Source organism: Hyaena hyaena, unplaced genomic scaffold (assembly GCF_003009895.1).
Source record: "Hyaena hyaena isolate Hyena2069 unplaced genomic scaffold, ASM300989v1 scaffold_806, whole genome shotgun sequence".
NCBI lineage: Eukaryota > Metazoa > Chordata > Mammalia > Carnivora > Hyaenidae > Hyaena > Hyaena hyaena.
In genome coordinates this window covers 838,067-845,703 of record NW_024081440.1, presented here as the reverse complement: position 1 = coordinate 845,703, position 7,637 = coordinate 838,067, and the positions used below count along the sequence as shown (strand labels likewise).

The 7,637-nt window shown below is 43.8% G+C and overlaps 1 non-coding gene across 1 annotated transcript; it reads left to right on the top strand.

Moving 5' to 3' along the window:
* Positions 1–5,236: 5,236 nt before the first annotated feature.
* Positions 5,237–5,401, top strand: LOC120221759. Its single transcript, XR_005525888.1, has one exon. It is a non-coding gene; the product is annotated as a U1 spliceosomal RNA (small nuclear RNA).
* Positions 5,402–7,637: the final 2,236 nt, after the last annotated feature.

Sequence of the window (7,637 nt, the reverse complement as noted above, 5' to 3'; positions counted from 1 at the left end):
CCTGGGCAACTATGTGCCTGAGCTAAAAAAATCTCAGAAAGGGGTAGACTTATTTGGAGGATGGAGGTAGTAGCTAGCAGCCTTTGCCCCACATAGAGCTCTTACTATTATACATGTTGCTCTGAATCTTTTTTTTTTAAATAGCTACTCAATTTTCTGAAGTGTGGCTATATCATAGTTTATCCAACCACTCTCCTTTTTCTAAAAATCTGTGTTATTTCTAGGTTTGTTGTTTTCCCTCTGCCACACCAACAAGAGTACTTGAATTTGGAAGAAACTTACCAAATATATTTAAACAGATTAGTCACATTTTGATCTTCCTTGACTGACAGGTGGAGGGACTGTCAAGTCTCTCTTCTTTTATATTAAACAATCATGAATAAAGTTGAAAAAACTCATGTAAAAGGCCACAGCACCCTCTGGTCTTCCCTTGTCTGCTGGGTGCCCGTTATTCCTTCTCATTGAAAGGAGCTGTTGACGATCACACAAACAGAACCAGACGTATGTACTTAACTAGGAGGAGGCTGCCTTTAGGGAAGACCATGACCTTGCTTATTTTCTTTAGATAAGAGATTGTGAGCTATATTCTGAGAGGTATACCCTTCAGCTTAATTTACCCTTCAAAGCTGAGGGTTTGTAGTTCTGGGATTCCTGGCAAGAAAATGGCTTTGGGTTAGAACAGGGATCCTCTGTAACCTGAATTCACAATCATAATACAGTCTTTGGGAGAAAGAATTAAAAAGCAAAACGAAAGAGAGAGGGAAGGCAGGACGGAGAGTGAAGGGAAGAAGGAGACACGAAGTGCTGTGCAGCAATGTGCAGACACCAGAAGTATGTCCCGGCAAAAGGGCCTCTGTTGGTTGTCTCTTTGGTTGTAAGTAACAGAAAATAACTCAAGTTAGTTTAACGGGAGCAGGAGGCTTTATAAAGAGATAGGACTATCTCAGAAGGCAAAAGAAACATAGGATCAGAAGAAGGTAGAAGCCCCAAAAGAAAAAAGCTCTCTGAAGCTGTTAACATCTGTTTTTCTTTTCCCTCTGAAGACAAGCCTTTGATGCTTCTCCGTGCATGTGCGAGCAGAAGGTGAGCTTGCCTCGGCTCCTGAGATCCTGTCCTCTCTCAGCAAAAGACCAGCCCAAACTGCCTGGGTCATATTCTCAATTCCAAGTCCCCAGGAGGAAAAGTCTGGTTGGTCAGGTGCCCACCCTTGGTCTAATCTGCTGTGGCCGGAGAGGCAGCGTCAGGTAGCACAAACCTGGCTGCCGGAACCGTGTCCGTGGGAATGAAAGTGTACTTCTCTAAGAAAGCACGTGATTGTGGACCGGGAAGACAGCCAAGTACCTAATCCAGTTGAAGACAACACCAGGTACCTACTCGAGTCTCTTAATAAGGGAAGGAGAAGATATTCTACCTCAAATAATACAAACTGCAGGAGCCATCCCTGAATATGTTTCCTGGATTAAAGATGCGGATTTCACAGTCAAGGATTGACTATTATGGATCTGGCAGTCTTGCCAAGCCTTAGCATTCAAACCAATACATCAGAAAAGGGTCATTGGTTATTGTGCAATCATCTGAACACCACTCCAGCCCATAGGAAGGTAGGTTTGGATTTTCTCACCACACTCAGACCCACTATCAGGCAAGTCATTTCAGTCTTAGACATGAAGGGCCTACCTGCTCCTAGGAAGTCATAAGCCAGGACAAAAACAAGCTCATGAAATGAGAGCGAAATTAAACTTAAGAATGGTACTTACCACATAGAGCAGGGAGGTGAACCAGTGGGAACAGAGAAATAAAAGGTTCTCCAGTATTCACAGGATACACTTTGTGGCCACTCCCATAGATTCATCCACATGCCTCTTTCCCAGACCTCCCTACCCCCAGGATTCTGATCTTTCTCCTGCTGGGCCTCTGACCAATCAGTCAAGCCATTCACTACTGCCTAGAGTCCATTCATATTCTTACCTTGAACTACTTGTCTTCCCATGAGAGTAGACGAGTATATGCGCCACTCAAAATTCTGCCCTTTGAGAGGGTTTAGGTCTTTATCGGTTATACTAACCTCTGCCATTCCCCCAAGGATGCTACATTATTTCTTTATTCACAGTTGTTTACTTGTTGCTGAATACCAAGGTACCACAAAACATGGTGGCTTAATACAGCAACTATTTTATTATTTAGCATGATTCAGGGGCTTCATTGGATCATTCTTCTGTTGTTCTTCTGGAGCCTTTCGTGCAGATGCATTCAGATGACAGCTGGAAACAGAATGTCAATATAGCCACATCACATGGTGGCACCTTGGCAGAGATGGCTGGCAGACTGGAGCCTCCCTTCCCATGTAGTCTCAGCATGCAGCTACCTAGAGCTTCCCCATAAGGCAGCTGGATTCTAAGAGCAAGTATTCCAGGACAAGCCCCCGCTATGCAAACTCTTATTAAGCCTTTGCTTGTACCATACCTACTTATATCCATTTTCCCAAGTTCAGAGTCAATGTTGGAGGGAACTACACAAAGTTGTAAATATTGGGAGGCATAATTCATTGGGGTCACCAAAGTTACAGCCTATTTGGTCATTAGGAGGACAGCAGCTCCAGGGGCTTTCGTTTGACTTTTTCCACTGCACTACCTCTTAGTTTAGAGGCTAAGGAACAAGTATGACACTTCTGCAGACTACCAAGTAGGTCTGTTCCAGGAAAATGACCTCTGGGTTAGCCCATGGACTCAGTGTACACTGTGAGTTGGACCTAGACTGTCTAAGAGGGAGGGACCCCAGGTGTTAACATCAAGTCAGACTCTGCTGCCAACAGTCTTTGAAATGTTTGGATATCTCTCTTTATCCAGTGCACAGTTGACTGAGTAAACCACTGGAGGCCCTTGGCGGAATTATTACCCAGACTAATTATCACCATATTCACCTGCCATGGTACTGCAGATTTCTTCCTCCTGATGACTCTGCCTCTCCTTCCATAAACAGGTTTCAAGTCCAAAACTGCCTCAGGTCTGGAAACTGGACAAGAGACACCATAAATTTTTACTGGAGTAGTTCCCTCAAACTCCCAATAATCCTCGATACTTTTTAATTGTATGGATGGAGCAATGCTTTTTGGCTGCCCCTCTCTCTCACCTGTAGGGATACTGCATTTTACTAACCAGCTCTCCAGCTCTCAGGGGGTCAAAGCTTCTGGCTGCCGCCTTGACCTTGCCGTTAATTATGAAGATAGTGCCCCATTTATTCCTGATAGTTAAGTGCCAGCACCTGAATCCTATCAGCCCCACTGCTGAACTCATTGCTATAACAACATTGCCTGCCACCAGCCCTGGCCCCTTCAGAACACCTCTGAACTTCTCAATGATGTGGACATCCTTCTTGCCAGAGCTGGCAAGAGCCGTGTGTGTGTGTGTGTCTGTGTGTGTGTGTGTGTGTGTGTGTGTGTGTGTGTGTGTGTGTGTATGAAGTATATGATTCAGAAGCTTTCCCATGGAGCATAGTTAGTTGTTGGAGGGATTTGTTTTGTTTTGTTTTACCCTTAGTATATTCTCTCTAGCACACTCACTTCTCTGACCCTCTTTCCCTCTACCATGTGCTACAAAGTTGTGGCATTTCTCCTTCACTTAGCATAGAGCATTACTTTCTTCAAACTTATAAGAGCAATGTGCCAGCAGCATATCAGCATCATCCCCCGAGGTCCTTTCCAAGGTATCAAATTATGTGTCCTGTGAGAGTGTCCCCATATCAGTAAACTCTCCTTTAGTCAACTTTCTGTTTCCACTTCACCCCTACCCCTACTCGATCCAGAATCCCACCCAGCTCTTCCAGATGGGGACACCACATATTCACTAAGGATTGCCGCTCCCCTTCTTCCCTTACAGGCCCAACACTTCTCTGGCCAGGTTACACTGTGACTCAACTCTAGTTGTTGGTCTAGGGAAGAGATACAGATAGATCTTGGAGGTGGCCAGGATGAGTGTCTCTGTCTTGTCTTCAAGAAAATGGTGAACTAGCCTTTATTAGTGAGAACTACGACCATTTTCATAGACCTATAGAGTTCAGGGGACTCTAGGAATTAAAATTTTCGATTACATTAACCCAGTGACCCCATCCCAAGGCTCAGAGTTCCACACCTTTCTCATCAGGACCCTGACGTTGGGATAGCAGACTTGCCAGGTGTGAGAAGTCAACCTCTTCTGGAGGTCCATCGCCCTTATAATTAAGTGCTAAACCTGATGTGGAACATTTTCTGCCCTTTGGCTATGGAAATGAGAGTCTCTCTATGTGCTGCCAAGGAGGTCCTCTGCTTCTCAAGCTTCACCTTAAATTGGTGATTAATCACTCTCAGTCTTTCATTTTCTCAGGGTCTTGATACCCCCAACCAACCACCATCCAATTTCACAATCCTAAAAATGTTTACTTTCCCTGACCTCTCAAATACTGAAATATTACATCTGCCAGTAAATTCCACTCTGCCGATATCCCATCTCAGTTCACCATATTTTAGCAATTGCACCATATCATACACCAGGGGGCCACAACTGGTGACGGGGTCCTCACTCCCACTTGGTTGGTGGCATCATCCCCCAGATCCTATTTCCTAGGACTACACCTGCACCAACCTTCACAGATGGGCTCCATGGAAACAAACTCTGAGATGGAAGTTGATTGGGATGTCCTGTTGGGAACAGTGCTGAAAGCAAGCAAGCAGAATGGAGCAGAGGGGACATGTGATGTGGTGGCAGCAAAAGTCTAAGCCGATCCCATGGGGAGTTCTCAGACTGGAATGGATTTCCATTTTGAATGGAATGGAATATTTTCAGAGATACCCCATAGTGAGCAAGGGGCTCAGACATTTGCACCACATGTCATGTCAACCTCTCCTTGGAGCAAGGCAGCTTCCTTTGTCTTAGGGCAGTTTCTGAAGGAGGATCTTGCTAGGAGCCATCAGCAGGCAACATGACTGCATCTGGGTGAATGAGTGCCTGAGTCCTCAGGGAGGGTCCTAGAAGGTGTATCTCAACATTCACCTTGTAGCCTAAAGAGGAGAATGTACAACATGAATCTAATCCTCTCCATGCACTTAATAATAATGAGATATTAGGAAATTGTAACTATGTTTCCAATATTACTTAAAGATTTGGCCAATATAAAATAATGGCAGAACAGTGAAAAAGACAACAAACATCAAAAACCTGAAAGCCTCAAAATCCTACAATCTCATGATTAGTGAAACAAATTAATACTTACCTGGCAGAGGAGATACCAAGATCACGAAGGTGGTTTTCCCAGGGAAAGGCTTATCCATTGCATTCTGGATGTGCTGACCCCTGCAATTTCCCCAAATGTGGGAAACTTGACGCGCATAATTTGTGGTAGTGGGGGACTGCATTCCCACTTTCCACTGAAAAAAAAAAAAGAAACAAATTAAAAAGCAGATGCAGGGATGCAGGGTGGCTCAATCAGTTGAGCATCCGACTTCAGCTCAGGTCATGACCTTGTGGTTTGTGAGATCAAGCCCTGTGTCCGTCTCTGTGCTGATAGCTCAGAGCCTGGAGCTGCTTTGGATTCTGTGTCTCCCTCTCTCTCTGTCCCTCCCATACTCACACTTGGTATCTCTCAAAACTAAATAAACATTAACAATTAAAAAAAAAAACACACACATTTCAAAGCTAAATGTCAGTAACTGGGTATTGACCACAGCTTTTACCTGTTTATATCCATCATGTCCCACTCACCAGGCAATTGTGGGCTGACTTAGTGCAAAGATTTATGAAATTCTCCTGATTGGCTGTGATCTAGAAGGAGCTCTTTGTTTGGTTCTCAACCCACTTCTTCCACCTTACATTCTTCTGGGAAGGCAGCAGATAGAGCGTGTTCCAGGGTCCCAGCATGTGTCAGCTGGAATTGGTAATTATTTGAGACTTTATCCAAAGTTATTTCCAAGAGAAGTCTGCTCTACTTCCAGGGTGGAAGAAAATCAGAAAAGTCAAAATAAACTCATATGTACTCGTGTATGATACAATCAACAGAAAACCCTGAACTACTGGCACTTCAGAGAAGCCAAGAACTAGGCAAAGATTCAGATTTTAAAATCAGTCTCTTCCCAAGTGTGTTTTTAAGTGCCCGGGTTTCCAAAATTCATGCTGTACATTCAAAACAACTCTCCTGGAAATTTTAAAACAAACCCCAATGAGTTTATTTTCTTTTCTTTGCAAAGCATTTAAGTTGTGTACCTGCAAGGAAAGACCTCTGTCCCTCGACTAGTAACCTCTTGGAAGTTTTTAATCCTCAAGCAAAATGTAGGTGTGAGGGCTTCCTGATCTGATTCAAAGCCACTTTAACATTGAGAAAAAGTGTATACACAATGCCCACTCCATTCTCATGGATTTATTTGTGCTTGGGTTTTTTGGGGGTTGGTTTTGGGTTTTTGTTTATTTGTTTTTTGTTTGTTTATTTTTTTGGTTTTTGGTGGGTTGTTTTTTCAGGATTCTTGATTTCCTTTTGATTTTATGGTGAGTTAGCATTTAATTTTCAAATCACTTTCCTGGGCCAGGCTTGTCAGCAAACAGCTAAATTGGCCTCTCTCTGCTCTGGCAAGAGTCTTCGGTGGCTCTTGCTATGCCTGACCACCACCCTTCAGCGTATCCTCCTTCCCTACAGAGCCACAAAACATGGAGACCGTCGTTGGACAAAGGATTGTCTTGTCCTCCAAGGTAGCTTTCCATGAGGAGCTGTGAAAGAGAAGGAAAAACATCTCTGGTCTCTCCTTTGCCAGCACTGCCACTAGCTGGCTATGTGACCTTGGGCAAGTCACCTCTCCTTTCTACATCTGAGTCTTCACTAGTAAAATGAGGGTGTGGGATTAGATAATGTAGTAAGAACTCTGGCTTGTTTATTATTAGCACTTGGAACTGACACTTTTAACCTTCCCCTTTCATCTTCCCTTTCTGTCCCACATCTGGGAAAGCTGGAAAAAAGGAAGGAAGGAAAGAAGGAAGGAAGGAAGGAAGGAAGGAAGGAAGGAAGGAAGGAAGGAAGAGAAAGAAAGAAAGAAAGAAAGAAAGAAAGAAAGAAAGAAAGAAAGAAAGAAAGAAAGAAAGAAAGAAATAGAGGAAGAGAGAAATAAAGAGAGAAAGAGAGAAAAAAAGAAAAGCCTAGATGTTCCCTTGAGGGAGTTTTAGGTCAGATAAACCTCTGGGGGCAGGAACACTCACCACAGTCCCATCCTCTAACCACCTTAAAAACCCTGAGCCAGTCTCCTTTCCCTGCTCTTTCCAGCCATCTTTGGTCCTGTCCGGGATCTACTCTACCCTCCCCCCAAAAGATCATTATATGATAATAAACCTTTTCATACCCTTTTGATATATGGTATAATGTGAACCAAATATGGGGCTACAGTCCATCCAGTGTCTATAGAGTGATCACAACAGACAATGTCAGATCTTTCTCGAAAGCAACGCTGTCCTGGAGATATGTAATGTGAGCTGCATGTGGGAATTTAAACTTTCTTGTAGCCACTTTAAAAAAGTAAAAACATGAGGGAGTCCCTGGGTGGCTCGGTCAGTTAAGTGGCTGACTTCCACTCAGGTCATGATCTCACGATTCATGAGTTTGAGCCCCGCGTCTGGCTCTATGCTGAC